Consider the following 24,935-nt stretch of genomic DNA (forward strand, 5'->3'; position numbering starts at 1 on the left):
TGGATGAGCATGACATGATGAGAACGTAAAGCAATAGTTTCAACTTTGGCAAAAAACATTTGACATGGACTTAACCCTTAAAGGAGTACCGTCACACCGGTGTGACGGGAATGTTGAGAAATGAACATTCTAAAGAATATCTGGGTTCATTGAATTCAACATAGAATTTTAGAACCTTCAATTGTTGCGGAACTTAGAATGTTCAAAAACCTACACCTTTAAGGGTTAAAGGCATAGAGGAAGCTTTTGAGGGTTTGGGATGGCATCATCAACCATCAAAACACTTGCATATTTCAGATAAAAGCACAATATCGATGTTATGAGGTGCTTGGTTTGATCCATGAACTTGAACATGAACTTTGATCCATGAACAGAAAATGCAGCCGAATAGCTGTGTGGATGGTACTTTACAGGGCTGTCGCGTAGGTCAAAACTGACCAGCAGGGTGATGTGCAAGTGTTTTGATATGAAATAAACATGATTTGCATGACATCACCCTGCTGGTCAGTTTTGACCTACGCGACAGCCCTGCAAAGTACCATCCACACAGCCATTCGGCTGCATTTTCTGACAGTTTTGGATGGACACAAGTTCATGGATCAAACCAAGCACCTCATAACATCTATATTGTGCTTTTATCTGATATATGCAAGTGTTTTGATATGAAATAAACATGATTTGCATGACATCACCTTGCTGGTCAGTTTAGACCTACGCGACAGCCCTGCAAAGTACCATCCACACAGCCATTCGGCTGCATTTTCTGACAGTTTTGGATGCACAAGTTCATGGATCAAACCAAGTTGGGTTGATGATGCCATCCCAAACCCTCAAAAGCTTCCTCTATGCCTTTAAGTCCATGTCAAATGTTTTTTGCCAAAGTTGAAACTATTGCTTTATGTTCTCATCATGTCATGCTCATCCAAATGTAGGCTACGCATGGTCATATTTTGCCCAGTTGAGGAAAAATGTAAATATTCAGAGGGTGAAATAAAATAGCATATGTTGTTCATCCGGATGCAAGGAAGCATCTCAAGAATTTTTAATGCCCCAGGTACCCCGGTTACCTCAGTAGCGCCCCTCAAAGGTGTAAAAATGTAATATTTTGAGTTTCCTGAATTGTGGAACCACTGGTCAGATTTGTCTGAAATTTGGTATGCTTATTACTTAAGATATGTGTTATAAATAATGTTTCTGTCATTTGTGTACCTCATGTGCAAAAATGGGGAAATTACATTTATTCTAAAATATTACAAATGTTATAAGCTTTTGACTTTATAGTCAAGCAGGTGATACATCTTAATAATTCAAGCATGTTTCTCATGTTATGTATAAAAATATTTTTGTAATTTTGAAATTATAGCTATTTCTTTAATTAGACTACATGACCCATGACGTGTAGCGTTCATTTCAACGCTGCTTTATAACAATGGCGCCGAATTTGTAGTTCATTAAAACGGCTTTGTATTAAAACATAAACAAAATATTGTTAGGATGCAAAACACTGGCACAGACGACTTTTGCTGTCTATAATATGTAGAGAAATAGTTAAAGCAAGTTGGTACATGACTCACAACATTGGCATTCAATGAAAATAAGTATAATTCCACAAAATATCGAAAAACGTGTACTTCTGACCCTTGTTGCTAGGCAACGCCCCGTAGGCCTACCTGCTTGGCTGAAGAATAGGCTCTCCTAATCTTTGCTGTTCAAAGCAATATAAATAGATAACAAATATAACACTTAAATTGAACAGGTAACAAATGAAGATGTTGGTCAGACTGTAATAAGGACAATAGCAATAGGCTAATAAACAAATGCCCATTCAATCAATGATATAATAACAAGTTAGTGCTTTACTGCATAATGGACTAAGTGCATGTTGAACAAATGTGCCTTTAGACGCCTTTTAAAAACACTGTAAACTATCACAGGAACAGAGAGCACTGTGCAACTTATTGCACCCACATGGAACCACTGAGGAAGAGAGTCTTGAATTTAGCGTTCATGAGTAGGCCTAGTCGACAGAACAAATGGTAATCAGAAGACAGCAGTGGGCGGTTGGGGAAGTACATCTTGATCATTGAATTGAAATAACAAGGAGCAGATCCAGTCAGTGTCCCATATAGGCCAAAGTGAGAGATTTAAATGTAATGCTGGCTACTAGGCTACAGGGGGAGTGTAGGAGAATAGGCCTAGGAGTGGATATGCATGCCCAATATCCATACCCCATCTTCCTCCTTGCTGGAACAGTTGGCTATATAATGTATTTTCACTGTAGGCCTATTAAGACACATTATCTATGTATCTATCTCATTTTAATTATGGTAGCCATAGTACATGTGAGATTACAACAATAATAATGAATGTAGTAATACAAACTAAAATGACTAATGAGTAAATGAATGAGTGCCTTTATTGTTATTGCATTCGGAAAGAAGTAGGCCTAAATCTGCTAGTGCTAATCTGCTTGTTTTTAGACTCTGTAACATAGGTGGCTAACTGTTTCCAATTGTCCTGTTCTGTTTACGGTACAACAAAACTGTCACACTTAGATATTGAATCAATTACGATGAAAAACACGTAGCTTATCAACAAACAAAGAAAGGTGAGATTGCTTTAGGATGATAGATGCTTTACTTTTCCAAAAGATGTTGACACATTAAAGAAAATGACATAATATTCATTGTGATCCTTCTTTATAATCTGCCGCTGCTGCTGGTGGTGTTTGTGGTGCTGATGGTGTTTGTGCTGCTGTTGGTGCTGCTCCTGCCACTGACACAGCTGCAGCTGGTACTGCTACTGTTGCTGGTGGTGCCTCAACAAACTGCTGCACATTCTCTGAAGGGAAAAGCGCATCGTTGTTAGATATGTATGTACAAATGTCTTTAAACACAATGGTTGCACTTGAAATCATTCATCCTTTTCTTTTTAAGTATTTTCTGTGTTTTTAAGGAATGAAGCAAAACTACAGCAATCTAGACAGCTTGATACAATTGTACATATATACCTGGAGATTGAAATCTGCATTAAAGGCTGCTAGTGGTGATGCTGCTGCTGGTAGTGATGCTGCTGCTGGTGCCCAGCGTCCTTGCCTCATGGGGGGGGGGGGGGGGGGGGCTGTGCCCGGGCGTCCTTGCCTCATGGGGGAGAGGGGTGGCGGGTGGGTGAGAGGCGCAGCAGGTGTTTCTGCTGCTGGTGTTGCTGGTGATGGGGGTGATGGTGGTGCCTCAACAGACTGCTGCAGCTCAACAGATTAAAGTAAAAGCGCATTATTGTTAGATATGTATGTACAAATCTGTTTTAGTCTGTAAAACACACTGGTATGCAAAAGGTTTTAGACAGGTTCATACAATTGTACTGTATATATACCTGGAGATTGTAATACGCATTGTATGAGCGTACCACCTGCAGCAGTGAAAGCTTTACGCCCTTCACCTTTTCCTTTAAAAAATGGCAAACAATGCATCAAAGTGTATCAAAATGACCATAGTGAGGAACAAAGTTGAAGTCAAATCATGTTGCAACAGCTGTGTGCATGCAGTTGAAACAGTAATAGTTGGTTATTCAATATTAACGTACCGTCACTGACTGAGGCAAAGGGCAACTCCTCAGGCCACCAAGGCGGCCTGTGTTGTGGCAGATATTCAGGCCGAGACAAACCTTGACTCAGTGCTGAGATAGAAGGGTGTTAAAGTGTAATCAGATTCAGTAGTCTGCATCATTTTGATCTTTAAATAAGGAAATTGAAAACATAGAATGCCAGTCATACCATGTTCTTTTATCAGACGGCCAATTGCCATCCGGCAATGTGTGCCACTGATATCAGGGTCAACGTATGGCCTCTCACCCCCCAAAGCATCTGTAAGACAGTACGCTCAGTGTCATTAAAAACAAATGTTAAGGTTCCTTTTCTGAACTTCAAGAAAGGATTGACACAAAAACAAACCTTAACACCACTTTCATTTATACATACCACTTGACACACCCCTATTAGTGTACATGTTCAGCAGCTCAGCCTTCCTGTCATTGGTCCAAAAGGCCTCAAGATACTTTGGCCCTAAATGAACCGTAACCGAAAACCCTCCCCTTAAAATTCATTATCAATTAGGTTTGTGTTGCCATGTCAATATAATTTTTATCAAAACTCAGGGCCAGATTGTGACCATACTAAAAGTATTGTTCTTCCATTGAATGTCATCTTCGATAGATCTAATCTAGAGGCGATTGCTCTAAGACTACAGGGGAAGTGCAGCCTCCTCTAAAATATCACGGGAAATCACATCAAATAACACTATTACATTAGCTTCTAGCCTACTATATTCCAACTAGAACATGCTGAAAAATTGTTCATCTTCATGGCTAGTTTGTACAGCAGTAAGGTTTTGCCGGTCATTTATCGTGATTTCGCACACGTAATACATTGCTGTGACGACCATCAAAAAACCATGCAAAAAACCCATAGACACTCAGCTTCACTGGACTTTCAATGGCACTACAGAGTGGGCTGATCTCAGTGCAGAAAAGCTACACGTTTATTGGACAAGTGCCACAAAAATCGTCATTTCCAGGGAAGCCCGGCGTCTCTGGGAGTGAATAGGACAGTGGGATGGCCCGGACGCCGAGCTTCTGTATGATGATTGGAGGAACCGTCATAGAGGCTGGACACCGTTAGTTGGCGTGCTATGTAACGGTGTAGGCTACATTATGCCATGTCTGCCATGCCAACTCTAGCCTACTGTTTGGCCTATTCTGGGTTTTGGGATAATTTTTGCCCTCAAAGAACAATATAGCACCTTAATAATATTAATTTATTTTTTATCAGAGCTTCCCCTGTTCCAAAGAGCAGCAATCGCCACTGATCTAATCATTGAAATGTTGTTGAATAAATATTACATATACCTGTGAAATTGAAGGTGGGTGACTCACTGCTGAAGTCAACCCATACGGCAAAAGCCAGGGGTGCTCCAGCCTCACCACTGCACCAGTTCTTCATCTGAAAACAATATAAAAAGATTATACTTTCCCTCTCTTTTAAAAGCAGCCTCCCTCCCTTTCTTTCTTCACTGCACCCAATATTAGCGGGTGCACATCTTTACCGTCTAGCTCTCCAAAGTCACCAACTTTAACATTACAGCTACACTGTCAGGCTAAAAAATACCCTGCCACTGATTGAACTCCACGAGGCCCGGCTGGCCCTCCTTCTCTTTTGCACCACCGTCCTCTGTCTCTTCAAACCTTTAATTATGAAGAAAATGATGAACATTTAACATGAATTGAGACATGTCCCACTGTATATATTCTGAAAACCTGACCTACTTTCCTGCAGACTTTTGCATATCATACGATCAGTTGTAGGTGTGATTTAACATACAATAGGACATGTCCCACTTTCCTGCAAACTTTGGAGGACATAAATCTATACATGGCTCTATTTTGCATATTGGCGAACGAGGTACACGATACGTTTTGAGCTCCAACTCAAAGGCAAAGCAGTTTCAGCCATGCAAACCATATCCATAACCATACCTACCATAACCATACCTACCGTAGATAGCCTAAATGATATATTTTTTGAACGCCTGTAGTGTGGAGATGTGATTTAAGCTATAAGAAGTTATTGCTTGGGTGTTGCTAGGGTACATATGGTGGTTGCTATGGAAAATAACAAAGCAGTGGAATCGCCAATGTTTAGCCATTTTTACATTTTTAGCCAAAAAACTCACTTATGTTGGTCCGATCAGTATGAAATCAGAATATGTTGAACAACGGGACATCACAAACAAGACAGGCTCAGTTTGGAGTCGGTGGATTATTCCCGGAAGGAGATAAACTGTTCGAAACGTACAAGGTTTCTCTCTTTTGGCGCGGTAACGCTAGGTGCTAGAGGGATGGGACCAAGACGCATGGCATTGACTTGAGGCCCCTGACAACTGTTCCAAAGGTGGGATCTCTGAGACACTCACAAAAAAAACTGTAAAGGAAAAACATAAAAAAAGTTGACCACTCCCATTTCAGAGGTGGAATTGTGGGTGGTAGCATGGAGCTACGAGGCTGAAATTCAAGTCAGACCTTCTGCACATGACCCACATGGAGCATGCAAAGTTTCATCCCTCTAGCTGTAATGCAAAGCAATGTGCTGGCAAAAACTACTTTTTTGGCGATTTAACATTTAGGCATTTTTACATTTTTAGCCAAAAAACACACATGTTGGTCAGGTCAGTAAATGTATATAACGTTGCTAGGGTACATATGGCGTTTACTATGCTAAATACCGTGATTGCTGTCGTGGTTACTATGGTCATATTGTGGTTGTTGCTAGGGTAATTTGAATGGTTGCTATGGTGTTGCTAGGGTAGATATGGTGGATGCTATGCAAAATAACACGGTTGCTATGGTGGTTGTTAGGGTAAGCATGTTGGTTGCTATGGTGGTTGCTAGCTTGACATTAAACAAGTGGTTGCTAGGGTAATTAAGATGGTTGCTAGGGTGTTGCTATGGTAATTAAGGTGGTAATATGGTGGTTGCTATGCAAAATAACAAAGCAGTGGAATTGCTAACGTTTAGCCATTTTTAAATTTTTAGCCAAAAAACACACTTATGTTGGTCCGATCAGTATGAAATCAGAATATGTTGAACAACGGGACATCACAAACAAGCCAAGCTCAGTTTGGAGTCTGTGGACTATTCCCGGAAGGAGATAAACTGTTCGAAACGTACAAGGTTTCTCTCTTCTGGCGTGGTAACGCTAGGTGCTAGAGGGATGGGACCAAGATGAACGGCACCGCCTTGAGGCCCCTGACAACTGTTCCAAAGGTGGGATCTCTGAGACACCCACACAAAAAACTGTGAAGGAAAAACATAAAAAAAGTTGACCACTCCCACTTCAGAGGTGGAGTTGTGGGTGGTAGCATGGAGCTACGAGGCTGAAATTCAAGTCAGACCTTCTGCACATGACCCACATGGAGCATGCAAAGTTTCATCCCTCTAGCTGTAATGCAAAGCAATGTGCTGGCAAAAACTACTTTTTTGGCGATTTAACATTTAGGCATTTTTACATTTTTAGCCAAAAAACACACATATGTTGGTCAGGTCAGTAAATGTATATAACGTTGCTAGGGTACATATGGCGTTTACTATGCTAAATACCGTGATTGCTGTCGTGGTTACTATGGTCATATTGTGGTTGTTGCTAGGGTAATTTGAATGGTTGCTATGGTGTTGCTAGGGTAGATATGGTGGATGCTATGCAAAATAACACGGTTGCTATGGTGGTTGTTAGGGTAAGCATGTTGGTTGCTATGGTGGTTGCTAGCTTGACATTATACAAGTGGTTGCTAGGGTAATTAAGATGGTTGCTAGGGTGTTGCTATGGTAATTAAGGTGGTTGCTTGGGTGTTGCTAGGGTACATATGGTGGTTGCTATGCAAAATAACAAAGCAGTGGAATTGCTAACGTTTGGCCATTTTTACATTTTTAGCCAAAAAACACACTTATGTTGGTCCGATCAGTATGAAATCAGGATATGTTGAACAACGGGACATCACAAACAAGCCAGGCTCAGTTTGGAGTCTGTGGATTATTCCCGGAAGGAGATAAACTGTTCGAAACGTACAAGGTTTCTCTCTTCTGGCGCGGTAACGCTAGGTGCTAGAGGGATGGGACCAAGATGAACGGCACCGCCTTGAGGCCCCTGACAACTGTTCCAAAGGTGGGATCTCTGAGACACCCACACAAAAAACTGTGAAGGAAAAACATAAAAAAAGTTGACCACTCCCACTTCAGAGGTGGAGTTGTGGGTGGTAGCATGGAGCTACAAGGCTGAAATTCAAGTCAGACCTTCTGCACATGACCCACATGGAGTGTGCAAAGTTTCATCCCTCTAGCTGTAACGCAAAGCATTGTGTCTGCAAAAAATTCTTTTTTGACTATTTAACATTTAGCCATTTTTCAATTTTTTCGCCAAAAAACACACATATGTTGGTGAGGTCAGTAATAGCGTTGCTAGGGTACATATGGCGTTTACTATGCTAAATACCGTGGTTGCTATGGTGGTTACTATGGTCATATTGTGGTGGTTGCTAGGTTGTTGCTAGGGTAATTTGAATGCTTGCTATGGTGTTGCTAGGGTAGATATGGTGGCTGCTATTAAAATAATACGGTTGCTATGGTGGTTGTTAGGGTAAGCATGTTGGTTGCTATGGTGGTTGCTAGCTTGACATTATACAAGTGGTTGCTAGGGTAATTAAGATGGTTGCTACGGTAATTAAGATGGTTGCTAGGGTGTTGCTATCGTAATTAAGGTGGTTGCTTGGGTGTTGCTAGGGTACATATGGTGGTTGCTATGCAAAATAACAAAGCAGTGGAATTGCTAATGTTTAGCCATTTTTACATTTTTAGCCAAAAAAACTCACTTATGTTGGTCCGATCAGTATGAAATTAGAATATGTTGAACAACGGGACATCACAAACAAGCCAGGTTCAGTTGAGTCGGTGGATTATTCCCGGAAGGAGATAAATGGTTCAAAGTGTACAAGGTTTCCCATTTCTGGTGCGGTAACGCTAGGAGCTAGAGGGATGGGACCAAGACGCACGGCACTGGCTTGAGGCCCCTGACAACTGTTCCAAAGGTGGGATCTCTGAGACACCCACACAAAAAAATTTAAAGGAAAAACTTTTAAAAAGTTGACCACTCACACTTCAGAGGTGGAGTTTTGGGTGGTAGCATGGAGCTACGAGGCTGAAATTCAAGTCAGACCTTCTGCACATGACCCTCATGGAGAGTGCAAAGTTGCATCAACAAACTAGCAACCACAACCCTATTCTCAACCAAAATGATTACCCTAGCAACCAGCATAGCAACCACTTTATTTAGCATAGCAACCACCATATCTACCCTAGCTAAGTAGCCTAAATCATATATTTTTGGAATGCACTCAGATATATTGTACATTCAAAGATCAACTGGACAGCTGTATCTTACCATGATGTGTGCATCATTGACCACATGGGAGACGTTGCGATTTCTCCTAGTGGCCTCCGCCCAGGTCGAACTCCTCTCTCTAAATTTAGAGAGTCGTTTGCTCGTTCTTGCTTGCATCTTAAATTAATTCACATTAAGTATTAACACACCTAACACTCACTCTCATCTTTAATGTACTTATCATCATTTATTGGAGAGGGGGGGGGGGGGGGGTTGCTATTAATTAAGTTGAATTGGGACATCAGGAAAACGTTATTACTGTATTCACAAAACATTATTAATTACATGTAGTTGTATTAACTCTGTAACAGATTGCATAAAGCTAGCTCAAATACAAAAGCACTTCTTGACTAAGGTTATTATGCGCATTCATCTGCGGATTACATTCGATTGCACATGCCTGTTTTGGACAAGCATGCTATCTAATAGCCTTGCCATGGCTATTGCTAACAAAGTTAAAATTACAACACCTTAACCTACCACCTATAATGGCACTTTATTAGGATATGTATACAATCTATAGATTAGCCTATATAGATCATGCTATTCAACAACTTCAACATTACTAATTATGTGTGTTGTAGGGTAACGTTAGGTTATTTGCAAGCAAGCATAGGCTAACGGTTAACGTTTCCTAACTTTAGCTGATACACCAAACAACGAATAGAGGCTAACAAACCTAACGATACTAATCTTACAATTTTGCAAAATTATGGGGGAGAGAAAATGGAAATATGATGTAATATAGGCTAGTACAATCTAATTGTAATCATTACAACCGATTGACGTCTTACCTTGAAATGTCCCTCCAAGCTGGATGGAAGCTGGGTTGATATCTTTTTACTAGTTCGTCAAATGACACGCCGTAACAGGCTGTCATTGATCCACAATGGGCGTGAAAAGACACGCTAAAAGACTGAAAGGCGTTACATGACACGCTAAATTGCTTTAAAAGTGGCGTGCTATTTTACGCCATCTCGTGAGATCACGTTGAACAGAGAAGAAAGGGTGTGTTTTTTGACGCACTTTGCGTCAATCGGGTTCTAAGGGTTAACATTAAATGTTTATAATCTTAAATAATGTAATGAAGGTTTTAAAAGTTTGACAGTAGTCAGTGTTGAGTACTGCTTTAAGGTTAACACTGCTAAGTTTTAACATTTGAAAAAGGTTAGTTATAGATGTAGAAAAGTAATCAAAAAGTAATTCAATTTAATAAGTTACATTTCTTTGATAACGTAATTGAAATAATTATACTACTATTACATTTTATACGGTCACTTGTAATCATAATCTCTTACATTTCCAAAGTCACCTTCCCAACACTTTTGATTGGTGGGGTCAATGTGGAGGTGGTAAGGACCTACAAGTATCTGGGTCTCCACCTGGACAATAAACTGGACTGGTCAGCCAACACTGACACACTCTACAAGAAAGGGCAGAGCAGGCTGTACTTCCTGAGGAGGCTGCGGTCCTTCAATGTGTGCAGCAAGCTCCTCAGGATGTTCTACCAGTCTGTTGTGGCCAGCGTCTTCTTCTATGCAGTGGTATGCTGGGGAGGAAGCACAAAGAAGAAGGATGCTGGGCGACTTGACAGGCTGGTAAGGAAGGCTGGCTCTGTAGTAGGAGCTGAACTGGAGTGCATCACTTCAATATCTGACAAAAGGACCCTGAACAAACTGATCAACATCTTGGCCAATAAATGCCATCCACTCTACGGCACTATTAAATAGCAAAAGAGCTTGATCAGCTGGAGACTTCGCTCACTGCCATGCACAACTGAAAGGCTGAGGAAGTCATTTGTCCCCAGGACCATTGAACTGTTTAATATTTCACTAAAGGGAAGAGGAGAGATAGACTTCTCTGCTTAGTCTGTCTGCCTCTCCACCCTCTCCATGTTTGAGTACTGACTGCCCACTACTGCTTTACTACTGTTTTACTACTGTTTTACTAATGTCCACAGCCTAATGTTTTTACTACTGTTTTCCTGCTACACTGTTTTTCATGCTATATTAGCACACATGAGCAATGGCTTCTGCTACAATACTGAATGGCTGTAACCCTATTACCTCAACCTGTTCTTGCACTGACATCGTTTTTTATAGTTTTTTATATTACCTTGTCTACATTATACTTTACTCTCCTATTTGTCCATATTATTTATGCTGGTCTCTAGACCTTATTATTGCACTGTTGCACTGTTGGACTAATGTTGGACTACTTTTTGCACCTTCACCATGACACTCACTCTCTTGAGCACCTTACCATGCACACATAACTAAAGGACTACTGTTGGACTACTTTTTGCACCTTCACCATGACACTCACTCTCTTGAGCACCTTACCATACACACAGAACTACAGGACTACTGTTGGACTACTTTTGCACCCTCGCCATGACACTCACTCTCTTGAGCACCTCACCATGCACACAGAACTACAGGCCCTGTCACTACAAGCGTCTCATGCTTGATCACCCTCAAGCACACTGGATTTTTTACATTTAATTTATATAGTATATTTAGTATTTAGTTTTGTTAGTTTTTCTTTTCTCCTACTGTCTCTATTGTACAGTGAAGTTTGGTTATATGTTTATACTTATATTTATATTTATATTTACCATTTCTGCTGTAAGTGCATGTTGTGTGTGATGTCTGTATGCTACTGAGACCCCCTGAATTTCCCCTTGGGGATCAATAAAGTATCTATCTATCTATCTATCTATCTATCTATCTATCTATCTATCTATCTGATTGTGTGTGTCCCAGAGAAAAAAAAACATAAAAAGACTGTTATTGAAAACATAAATAGAATTTGTTATTGTGAGGCATTTTGACAGTCCAGTTGTCTAATTTTACATTCTCTAAAATCAAATCAGGGAGACAGTGAGTCCTTCAAGGCCTTTACATCCAATTGCAATGAATTTGAAATGTTTTGGGTTTAAATTAAGGACTAAACCTTTCATGAGATAAATTAGACGAGTGGTTCTCAAACTTTTCACAATGTGTACCACCTCAGAAAACAATTGGCTCTCCAAGTACCACCACTATGACCGCCATTTGTTTTGCGTTGTTTCTTTTTTCAAGAAAGACAAAAACTAGTTTAAATTTAACTTCAGTGATCGCGTCAGTTAAGGACTTTTATTATATATATTATATATATAAATTGAAGTGACTATTTAGTCTTTATGAAAAAACACCTTGGAGACTCCCAGAGTACCAGAGAAAGTCTGCGTACCACCAGTGGTACCCGTACCACAGTTTGAGAACCACTGAATTAGACTAATTGGGAGGCTTTCTCTGCATGCAGCACATTAGCATATTTTTTTACCACTAGAGGGAGCAGACACCACAGGATTCCACTAGATGGGGCAGACACCATGGGATTCCACGAACAGTAAACAGGACCAGATACATTTGTGCTAATTCCTTGACTAGTTTGACCAGTACCTCATTTGGCTGAATTTGTTGGCAATGAAACTAGCTTATATTTTCATTTTCACTGATATATTACCTTAGGCCTAGCCTGTAGAGGCTGGGTTTTTGCCTCACAAAACTAAACTGTACATATTTGAGTCACTATTTCACTCAGAATGCTTGATTTAGAGTGCTGACTATAGACTTGGTAGCTGGCCATGATCCTGGGGCGCCTATAGCCCAGATCATATAAGTAATGTCTTCTGACACCCGCTATAGTTTGAGTTTAACTACGAGTTAAAATAAGACCCGCAGGGAGCAGGTGGGATGCTTTGCAATGCAAGAGAGCATGACATATTACAGTAAGACAACATGACATATTACAGTAAGACAGGTAAGGGGGGGTTCAAATCTTTAAGAAGGCAGAGGTGAGGTGAGTAATGGCTGCCATCCCTATGGAGCTTTGTTTAGAAAAGATCATTTAGCCGTCATTTAGCCGGTTAAAGATCATTTAGCCAGCTAAAGATCATTTAGCCGTCACTTTGTGGTCACAGAGCAAAAAGGGAGGACTTGCTTTTCACTCAGCACAATCATTGTATTTGAGAAAGGACCAGTGTTGCTCCAGGTAGACATATGTTACATACAGACCAACACACTCATTGCTTAAGCCTGTAACAATTTCCCCAGAACTTCCCAGTATTTTGTAGTATGCTGTTTTTGCTTTCTTTTTCACTCCAGATTTGCTGGTGTCTTTTTGATTTCTGACAAAGGGTAACATTTTCCATTACTTTGCATTTTTACAATGTATCCAGTTTGAGCAAAAGTAAGATAAAGAATTGTAGTAACCTTAACTGTGCAGCTATGACTAAAATATGAGTCTTAAGTTCATGTGAGTAGCTGTGTGCGTTGCAGCTGTATTTGATGAGGTTGGGTTAAAGTGACCAGTGCAGCATGAGTACAATCTTAGAGGACTGACTCATCCAGTTGCTTGAGCAATACATTTAGAAAGAGGAAGAATCTCCAGCCACGGGGACAAGGGCCTCAAGAAGCTAACAGAGTGCACAGTGTATGTGTGTGTGTGTGTGTGTGTGTGTGTGTGTGTGTGGATGCTTGCATGCATGTGTGTGTGTGTGTGTGTGTGTGTGTGTGTGTGTGTGTGTGGATGCTTGCATGCGTGTGTGTGTGTGTGTGTGTGAGAGAGAGAGAGAGAGAGAGAGAGAGAGAGAGCAAGCTAAAGCGTGTGAATGAACACACAGACTAATGTGCAAACATTGTGAAAACAGCAATATGTGTAATATCAGTATGTAATACTTACATGTATCAAGCAACAACACACAAAGTAAAATATGCTAAAAATAAAAGAAAAAATATTTGGTGCAACCGCCTATGGTTCAGTCAGTTTGTCTATAGAGACAATTGTACAGTTTTTAACGTACCTGCAGGTATGTTGTTTCAAGTATTTTGCAGACCTTGCCACAGTTATTTGGTGGATACACACTGCCTGATTCTCTCTGTTAGTTCTGACAGATGGTCTTTAGTTTTTTAATGCGTTGTTCAATGTCTCACTGAAACACTGAATTATTTTGATATTTCCTACTGACACACAAATGTTACTAAGGACAGAAAATAAATATCTAAAAAAAACTTTTTTGTGAGAAAACTTAAGTGCTTAAAACAGATTAACATCCAGCTTGACTCAACTTCACTGACCCCAACTAGATCGGCACGAAACATGGGCGTTGTAATTGATGACCGACTTAACTTCTCTGAGCATATAGCTTCTATTGCAAAATCATGTCGGTTTATGCTTTACAACATTAGGAAGATCAGACCTTATCTGACACAAGATTCCACACAACTTCTTGTTCAGGCCATGGTCATCTCTAAGCTGGACTATTGTAATTCACTATTAGCTGGCTTACCCGCTTGTGTAACAAGATCATTACAGCTGATTCAGAATGCTGAAGCACGCCTGGTCTTCAATCACCCAAAGAGGACACATGTAACTCCTCTCCTAGTTACTCTCCATTGGCTCCCTATAGTAGCCAGAATTAAATTTAAATCTCTCACTTTGGCCTATAGAACACTAACTGGATCTGTTCCTAGTTATTTTAATTTAATAATCAAGCCTTACATCCCCAACCGCCCACTGCGGTCTTCTGGTGAGCGTCTGTTGTGTCGACCAGTCATGAAAACTGGGTCTAATTCCAGACTCTTTTCTTCAGTGGTTCCATGTTGGTGGAATGAATTGCCCAGTGCTCTCCGTTCCTGTGGTAGTTTTGGGTCGTTTAAGAGGGGTCTAAAGACATTCCTATTCAACTTATACTTAGTTGTTTAAGCGCATATGTGTTATGGTTTGTATAATGTTGTTTTATTTCAATTGGGCTGTTAATTATTTGACATTATTGTTTATTATTGATATTCTCCTTAATGTAGTCTTAGCATGTCATTGTTTTTATATTATTGATTGAATGGACATTATTGTTTTATTATTGCCTTTCCCTTTTTTACATTGCTTTTTATTAGGCTATTGATTGAATTGATATTATTGTGTATTATAACTATTCTCCTTATTATATTTGACCTACATTCTAATCTGTTCCCTGTTCAATTTTAAATATTATTATGTTGTTTGTATTTATGTGTCGCTTTGGACAAAGGCGTCTGCTAAATCCATAACCATAAAACTTTTGCAAGTATTGTATAAATACACACTCTCCTATTTATTCAATAGGACTGCTACTGTTTTGAAGTAGATGGCTGCCCAGTGCCTGATCCCTCTACTATAGGGAGCACAGGAGTCAGAGAGAGAACAAAACAAACATATATTCTCCAAACCACAGAGCACCATAAAAACAACTTGATCTTTATCAGCACTCACAAGCATATTAAAGTCCTATTGCTCTTGCAGGCGTGGTGGAGCAGTACTATCCTCACAAGTGATCAACCTAGGTTCAATTTCTAAACCCAACTTTGTGAATCAGTGTGGCTTTGAATAAAGGCATCTATTAAATACCAGTCACTTTAGTTATCTTTCTAAAGGTTTACAATTGTTTTGACTGTTCACTCATATGAAAAAATATTGGATATATAGGATGAAACAAATAAAGGGAATCAGGCCCCTGTGACCTGTGAAATTGAACATAATATTTCTCAAACAAGTTTTGGAATGTTTTAAACTTTATTTCATTCCTTCATTGAACTCACTCTTCTTAGAAGAAAAGAAATGTATTAATTTTAAGAACCACATGAAGAAAATCTTCGGAGAACGTGTCTTTTTTCTAAGAATAATGACTGGATGTCAGAACAGATGGGGGAGTAGCAGCTTTATAAAATTCTCGCTGCAACAACTTTGCTGAAACTGAAAATCACCTAAATTACATCTGGACACAACTAAAGCATTCCATTCACAGAGCATAAAAATAATGTAAAATATAAATGTGAAATAGTCATCGAAAATTGGCTTTTTTTTTTTTTGGATGTGTGCACCATTCTCGCGTCTGGTGTAGCCAGTTCCATTGATTATGGTGGAAGCTAACTGTTAACTGCTAACTGCACCCAATGTAGCCTGGCTGTTTATCACACAGGTGAGGCAGAATCTTTTTCAAATCCAACATTACAAGGTTTTTTATCCATGGATTTGAACATGTGCAAAAAGAGTCACAATACAGACTGTCTGCACAGGAATCTCTGACTAACACTAAGAAGTCTGAGATTCCTATACCCAAGTTTTAGCAAGCACTGTTTCAGATGCAGGTGAAGCGGTTCTGTTCTCCTCTTGGTTCTCATGAACAGCATCTAAACTGTATTATGGGTAAAGAGACCAACTGTTATTATTGACAAACAGCATCCTGAGATGCAGTCCAAGAGATTGCGTTGACCTGTCTCATGGTCAACCATATGGAAAGAGAAATGTCAAAGGAAAGGATACAGATAAAGCTGGCAAATGAGATGTATAGGAAGTGTTATCGTTATTGTCACAAGGCCTCTTAAAACCTAGAGCGCAAATGGTCCACAGAGAAATCTTCCCAACTCATAAAGAGTAATATGCATTCTTCATAGAACAAAGTTACAGTGAAGGGACATTCATTTAATTTCATATTATATATAATGGTCATTTTTATTCTACATCCTTTGTTTCAACATCGCAATTGTTTTGTCTAATGGTACTGAACACATATCAATTAAGACCATTTTACTGAATGCAGTTAAACTAAGACCATTTTACTGTGCCCTTGAACGCAGTTAAGGAACTATGTCATACCTCTGCCTACTACTGTATGTAATTAGCTTGTTTTATTTAGACATGTTTAGTTATTTAGTGTTTGTTAGAATGTGTTTGTCTGTTTGTGTGTATATGTTTGTGTGTGTGTGTGTGTGTATGCGTGCGTGTGTGTGTGTGTTTGGTTTAGTGGGCATGTGTGTATGGGGTTAGATGTCGCTATTTCAGATATACCAGACTTAAGACCAGACTTCTGGTTTAAGATAAGACCAGACACACACACACATACCGCAACACATCAAGCCACACGTACGCAGACGGTACACAACCTGCCGTTTGATGTGGCTCACTCTGAATACCACACCCACCAATAGAAGAACGGCCTTCTGAGCATGCTCACCTCCAGAGAAGTGCAGTATTTCTGATTTGTGTAAACCATGTACTCAAAATGTGATTGCTCAAAATACATGTTAATGCCTTTGCCTATCTACGCTTAATTATTTTACAGAAAATGACCTGATATGAACTCTTCTCCTTATAGGCTTATCCTTGACCCTATAACCTCCTTAGGCTTCTATGAACTTAACCTTTTATGAACTTTCTCCTTAGACTATGACCAATTCTAGGAAAAACATGTTGAAAAAGTTCTGAGAGTAAATTTCAGGAAACAGTGTGAAAACAGGCTATTTCCCATAACATCAGGGTGTTTTAAATTTTGAGTTTTAAAGGTGCTCTAAGCAATGTTGGGTATCGTCACTTCTGTTGACGGTCAAACAAAACAGAAAACTAGCTCTGACCGAAACGTTGCAAATTAAAGTTAAAATTGCAAGTGAGAGTAAAACAAAATTGTTTCACTTTAACAGAGTGAACTAGCTGTGCAGCCTAGATGATACAATCAAGGGTAACGTCCAGGCTTCAGCGAAAAATAGGATTTTATTAGGTTGAGGCAGCAAGTGAGTAGTAGGCTAGGATGACAATTTTCTTAAAGGGTACTCTGAATAGCAGAAAAAATTGTTTATTTTATTGTCTATCTGAAAGCCGTTGGACTTGCATCATCACTTAATTAAGCAATAAGCCCCGAGAGGCCGTAGGTTCCACTGATTTTAGAACAGCTAAGAGGCGTTGTTTGGCACGACACGCAGCTAAAACCCCCATTAGCTGCTCTAAAATCAGTGGAACTCGAGTGGCTTATTGCTTTTCTAAAATGGTTATATACCTGGCAAGATGTCATAAAATAAATGCACAGCAATGAGAAATGTAACGATTTATTCAGCGATAATCATTCTTCCACCAAGAAATATATTTTCTCTATCTGAATGGTTGCCAAGCAATGCCAAGGCGAAGCTGCTCTTTTTTTTTAGTATATATTTTTTTGGCTTTAATGCCTTTAATGGACAGTGGAGAGTGACAGGAAGTGAATGGGAGAGAGAGCAGGGGTGGGATGCGGAAAGGACCACAGGGCGGGAATCGAACCTGAGTCTCTGGCGTACGGTGCAGGTGCCCCAGCCAGTTCAAATAACATCTTGCTAATGGCTGATCAGTTCATCATTATCATTACAGTCACAAAATTCCACTGCACATGCATTGTCTCTCAGCAATGGGGAAATCCCACAGAGGCTATTTTTGAATGCATTTTATCTGGGAATATCCCAGACAGAATGATTCAATCTGTAGGTTCCTCTCTACAGAAGGTTTGTAAAATAATCCAGTTCTTGAAATATTACCAACTGTTACTGGGGACAAGTGAGCAATATTAGTCATGGAAATCAGCAGTGTTTTGGCGTCTGTCTGTATCTCTGAGTGTGTGCCTGTATGTCCTGTATCTCTGAGTGTGTGCCTGTACGTCCTGTATCTCTGAGTGTGTGCCTGTATGTCTGTGTGTATGTGCTGTTTTTTGTGCATCTATATTTTTGTGTGTCTGTGTGTTTCTACTTTTGTAAGTGTGTGTGGGTGTCTATGCGTGTGTATAAGTGTGTTTCTTTCTGTGATCTGTGTGTCTGTGTGTGTCTGTGTGTGTGTGTGTGTGTGTGTGTGTGTGTGTGAGTGCGCAGGCGTGAATGTGTGTGTGCTTGTGTCAGTCCAACCCCCTCCATTCGGGCTAAGAATAGGCCCTTGTGAGGCAGATTTCATCAAAGCAGCTCGGAAAATGAGGAATGAGGAATAAGAAGTGAGAGGCCTGGACGTCCCCGCCACTGGCCTGCACACGGCCTGGGGCATGTCATTGTGAAAGACACGATGACCACCAAAACCTCCAGCAACGGACACCCACAGGAAACTGGAGGCCGGCATTCTCTGTGGCAAGTCCGCTGTGGCCTTTACGGCTCCCGAGCCCAGGATATGTCTCCGCATTCCCAAAAACACAGGTGCTATGACCTCCGAAAGATGTCTATTGGGACCTGAAAGATCTGCTGTGGGCTGAAACATGACCATGTAATGGTTGGTCTGGGACAAAACGATCCTTACACCTCTGGCTCTCAGCAAAGGTGTTCAGTACTGATGCACGAGAAAATGGTTACAGACATTTCATACAAACATCCTCCAGCACAGTCTCTGTTTAATATATGATATGAAACACACACACACATTTAGGTGAAAATATTATAACACCAAGCAATTTGTTACAAAGTACAAATGTATGTCACTGATGTATATTATGTATACATCAATGTGTGATTTACTCGCTCATAGTCAAGCTGTTGGAACTTGTTTACAGTACAGAGAGATTATATTCAAGCCTTGGACTTTGAGGTTCAGTTAGGCATTTTACTCAACGACATACATTAGAGCACACACACTATGAAGCAGTGCATGCTGATGTGGCTTCCTTTGTGCATCAGTGTTAGTGCCAGAGGTTCCTTGTCATCTTTTAACAGGATTTGTGCAAAACCACATCAAGCACCATCTGTGTCTCGGTGCAGGTCAGGCTCATTCTAACGTTCCCACATCAAACAGTTCCCAATTTATGCAATGAAATACCAACCTGACAATCTATACACCACTAAGTTACATCACAGCATTCGGTAACAGCTTATGACTCCAACACATTTATCTATGAGGGAACGTAAACACAGCAGTAAAGCAGCTCACACATGTTACAGGCACTGTGTCAAATTCAACGTCCTTCTCATTCCCTTATAAACCGCGGGTCCTCCGTGAGGAAGTGCCTGACATGTGGCCGAGTTCCCACGACAAAGGGAGAAGGAGGTAGAGTCGGACACGCAAGAAAAGCCAGGAGAAAATGGGGGAAGAAGAAATCATTGAAGCACCAGTCTGAATGGGTCAAATTAAGGAAGTTTTTAGTTCCCCTATAAATTCAGTGATTTATAAAGACTTCCATTTTTGGGGCTCTTTGGCAACTTAGTTTCCAGCGCTGAGCCGAGAATCTCAGTGGCTTCAGTTTAGAGAAGACCGCTGGTCCTGACCACCGAAGGGGAGCATCTTAGCCTATTATTTACACATGTCACTTGCCGATGATTGTTACTGTGTGTGGGCAAAATGTGAGGGGGACAGCAACACAAGCGACACGTTGGAAATCAGCTGCAGCAGAACAAACAGGGACAGCTCCAATCAAACAGTGGGCGGAGAGCACAGAGCTCACTTTGGTAAGTTGGCTGTCGAGGACCACGAGAAAACGCACTTGCTGTTTTGAAATATGTCTTCAGCCATATTACATATGGCTGACACATATTACTGTAATAGACATCTGTAATAGAGATCTGTACCGTTTTTGTAAACATGGTGGAGATCATAATCAATGGCATGACCTCTGTTTACAGAATGACACCTTAACCATCTGAGCAACTGTTTCAATTGTCTCTTCACTTTTTTCTGCTGTTATTGGAAAAGGTCTCTCTTGTGAAACATTGGTCAACACTTTCCAAAGGTCCCCCTACCCCACATCCCTGTGGTGTTTCTAAACCCTTGAATGTGTTGCTACCACAGGACCTTGCCAATGCAAGTTTCCTTTATCACAACAGAACAACAGAAAACTGTCCTCACCCTCCCCTGCACTTCTCTCTCCCTCTCTCTCTCTCTCTCTCTCTCTCTCTCTATCTCTCTCTCTCTCTATCTCTCTCTGGTGTGGATGGACGTGAGGAGGGGACGGTTGTCAGGCCCAGGCCGTGGCTTTTGAAAGGTGATGATGTCATCCTGGAGGGACGTGAGTGTGAGGCCATCCATCTGGTGCAACGGAGGCCGCAGCAGGCTCAAGCCCACGGTCTGCTGCAAGACTTCCTGTTGCTCTCCGATGGGCTTCCTGCCCTCGTCAGCATGTGGTCATGACAACCGTGGGGAGAAGACGGACCAGGCCAGATCAGCGCAAACAGCAACTCGTGACACCATCACCCCTCACACACACACACACACACACACACACACACACACACACACACACACACACACACACACACAGATTCAGCACGAGGTCAACAAAACTCATGACCTCTCGTGTTCAGACAGGCGACACATTAAGTATTCCTTCATTGCTCTTTCTTCCTGACCTTTGCTGCTTTGGACACTGATGATTTTTAAATGCAACCTGCCTTGTCAGTCAAACTGTTCTCAGCATTTGTTAAATGTTAGAGGGATTGATAAGATTTTGGGTTAATACATTTTTTGACGTATATAATTTTGTACTATACCAAAACCTTTGCATGAGCAAACAGGTACTACAAGATCACAGCTGAATATTGAGGGGAAAATCTTTTCTGACACAAACACACAGACACACACACACACACACACACACACACATATACACACACACACACACACACACAGACACAGACACACACATGTTGCAGTGTCTGAGTAGCAGTCTAAGCATACTCTAATTTGGTTGGATACCAATTCGTCAGTCATGGAGGAATGATAAGTTTACATATTTTTTTTACAGTCACTGTAGTACAGCGCATGACACTGTTCTAGAAACCCTTGTGCGTATTTCTTTTCCTCACAATGAAAACACATCCAACATCCAAAACATCCACTCACTCTACTCTATAATGTTTGTTAAAGTCGTCATGTGAAAGAGAACTGGCGAGACTTTTTGATAGCATCATTACCAGGGTGCTGTAGCGCTGTGTCTATGTTTAAATGTGTCTACCAAACTGCAAATGCAGACTTTGACACTTGGTGCGTGCACGCCCTCAGCTGCTGTGCTACTAGAGGCTGCTTTGCGACTCGCACACCACTTGCTCCCCTTCACGGGGAGTGAGGCTCCATGGCGGGGACCTCCACCCATTGAAGGCTCCATGAGCGGGAGTCACTGTATGGAGGCTGCAGTCAGAGGCCTGGGTGCTGCTAAGGAGGTGTGAATTGTGAGCAGAGGCTTAAGGGCCGCAGACCCCCCCCCCCTCCTTTACCACAACGACACACAAGGAGAAAAATATGTGCCTGTGCTAACAAACACATGCGCCGCTAACACATACATACGCGCACGGGGACACATGCAACCCCCAACAGACACCGCAAGGTTTAAACCATGGTGCACATGCACATTTTGCAGCCTTTCATCAAAAATGCTGACAATGTGGAGTGTCTGTTTGTTTGTTTGTTTGTCTCTCTCTCTCTCTCTCTCTGTGTGTGTGTGTGTGTGTGTGTATGTGTGCATTTATGAGAAACAGTGGTCTTTACTGTGTGTATGGTTTCATTTGCGCCAATCACAACACATCACGTGTTCCTCCCCACCCCATCAAAGAGGTCAGTGGTATTGAGAACAAACACAAATGTGCTTCTTCTAGGTGAGCATTCTGGGTTGCAGGGATGAAAATCATCACGGCCGGTTCATCTTGTAACCTTAAAGCAGCCCTAAAGGGGTAAGATCATTAAACCCCTCCCACCACTCAAAGGCTCGTAGATAACATCAACACCGAGCAAGGGACATACTCAATCTCAACAGATGCAACAAATGCACAAGTATCGTACTGTACCACAACAAGTATTTACAGACAATTGTAACTGTTGCTGCCCGATGCAAGTCGCTGCCTAATGTGTCATGCATGTGTCATATAACGACATTAGCTACAAGAGACAGTGGTAATCCAAGATGGCGGAGCTAAATCATAGACAGCAGTATTTCTACATAAAAAAGAATTTCAGGATTTGTGCCCATACATTTAGTAAAAGTTAACAAGTAATAAGCACCATTCAATCTAAAAGGTCAGTTTTTTTGTAACCCCAAAAAAAAAACATGTCTGAGCATGCGTTGACTCACTTTGGACAGCGACTCACATCGGGTTGTGACAGGGACACCCAAAAGCAATTCTTCTTTAGGACTGATGGAACACTGAAGTTTTGGCAAGCTTCTATTGGGTCGTTCTTTGTTACAATTGATCTTTCTTAATGCACCTTCAAAGGTGAAATGTAAAGAAAGTAATTTCACAATACTCAAGAAGTAGAAGTGTAGGGCCATGCACATTCCAGGCCAAAGTTGGATGGGTACTGGATCCAGCGTGAAAGTATCACAAGAGGAAAAGAGATCCACCATTTTGCTCCCGTTCATAATCTTTTTTTTTAATTGTGTAACATTTCGAGCTCTGAGTACTCTGAGACATAAGAAATTGTTATATATCGTTGTAAAAATTATTGTTTATTTGTAGAATTTTAGTGTTATTTACAGAAAAACTCAAGCTAAAGGGACTGGAAACCCTTTCCTTCCCCCATAATGGATCTTTTTCCAAAATAACAGAAAATGTTCTTTGTTTCACACACACAACAACAACAAAAAACTTTACAAGACGCCTCATTCATCACAAGACCGAGACTTGCACATCACATGACCCATGGAGTGTCAGGTCCTAACGCTAGCACATGCAGAGGGGCAGCACATGTGTATGACTCTTAAACAACTGACCCCATCTCTGGCTAAGACACCATAGCTGCCACCTTCTGCTTAGACAGTCAGATAGTGGAGACAATGTGGTTAGCTAACGCCCCTTTTGTCCCAGCTTAAACAATGTTGTCCTGTCCCAGTGCACATGGGGAGGAATCAGAAGACTGTGGTTTACATTTGAAAGTGATAGGACATGTGAAACTAAGACAACTGTGGGATTCAGTAGTTCAGAGCCTTACAGAAAAATCACAGAAGGCTGAGCTCTTCTATTATTTTATTTGATTTCAGCTGTGGGTTGTTGTTTCGACTCATAATAAAGTCTTTGTCATCTGGTACTAGTTTGACTCTCCGATAGACCTCTCCACCTCACCTCATTGCTTTGGACAGTAGCTTTGCTAAATGATGACCAAGTATTTTTTGAAGTGTAATTTAAATTGACCCAAGGGTGTTTTTCTGCATTAAAACACATCAAATAGGCCGAGGAGAAAGTATTTTTTATTGATCAACCATGCAGAGCTTGCTCCGGTATACGCTATAGCCCCAAATAGCAAAAGGGTCCATTTTCGCTGGAATTACACTTTAAATAACATTTTAGGTTAGAATTAGCATTTAGCATTAGCATTAAACTAACATTTTTAGAATTGATCATTTATCTAATTTTATATCCTTTCTATAAATCTGAGTGGAGAGTTCACATTGGATAGTGAATTGACTCAATAGATTTAGTCTTTTGTGAGAAATCCCTATAAAACCTGCATAAAAGTCTATAAAACCTGCAAGTCATGACCCATGACGATATAGCAAAGACACATCTTACACATGGTTACACATCTTCACTGACTCAGCACAGTATACTTTGAGGAATCTTGAAAAGAGACTGAGAGGAAGGGAAAACTGTCAGTGTATAAATGCAGATTGCTTCTACTTAGTAGTAGCACTTAATGGTAGGCTACTTAATAGGCTACTTGTCTGTACTTTACACTTAATAGCACATACGCATGAAAATCATCGGAATGACAGTATAAAAGGGACAGAAAATGTGTGCTACATGAATTGATGTAAACAACACAGCTGAATGACTCAGAGTGGTTTACATAAGTAGCAATTACAGTATGTATATGAAGATCGCAGGGTACCCACTAAACATTAGAAGTCTGATGGACGTGCAGATCATGTCTTTATTGCATCTGTCTGCCCATGACCAATTCTGGACATCTAGGATGTGCAAACTAGGTCTGCTATTTGGACGTCTAACCATGACTCCATTTGGACGTCAATATGCAGTTCAACATTTGAACGTCAGACTTTTTTGGACATCATGTTAAACAGGTGCAGGAAATTGGCATTATTAATGAATGTAATATTTTTTATTTATGACAAATATCAACAGTTTTGATTAAAATTATTTAATTAACAGTATAAATTATGTATTTATTGAGTACATGATATTTTGTTATTTTACATTTTCCTGTTTTTCCTCTACTG

At 40.6% G+C, this 24,935-nt stretch overlaps 1 long non-coding RNA gene across 1 annotated transcript; it reads left to right on the plus strand.

The window, feature by feature from the left end:
* The first annotated feature begins 19,892 nt into the window (after positions 1-19,892).
* On the plus strand, positions 19,893-23,928 carry LOC121682472. The gene is made up of 2 exons (XR_006022574.1): positions 19,893-20,220; positions 20,596-23,928. It is a non-coding gene; the product is annotated as an uncharacterized LOC121682472 (long non-coding RNA).
* Positions 23,929-24,935: the final 1,007 nt, after the last annotated feature.

The sequence above is a fragment of the Alosa sapidissima genome, chromosome 14 (assembly GCF_018492685.1).
Source record: "Alosa sapidissima isolate fAloSap1 chromosome 14, fAloSap1.pri, whole genome shotgun sequence".
Classification (NCBI taxonomy): domain Eukaryota; kingdom Metazoa; phylum Chordata; class Actinopteri; order Clupeiformes; family Clupeidae; genus Alosa; species Alosa sapidissima.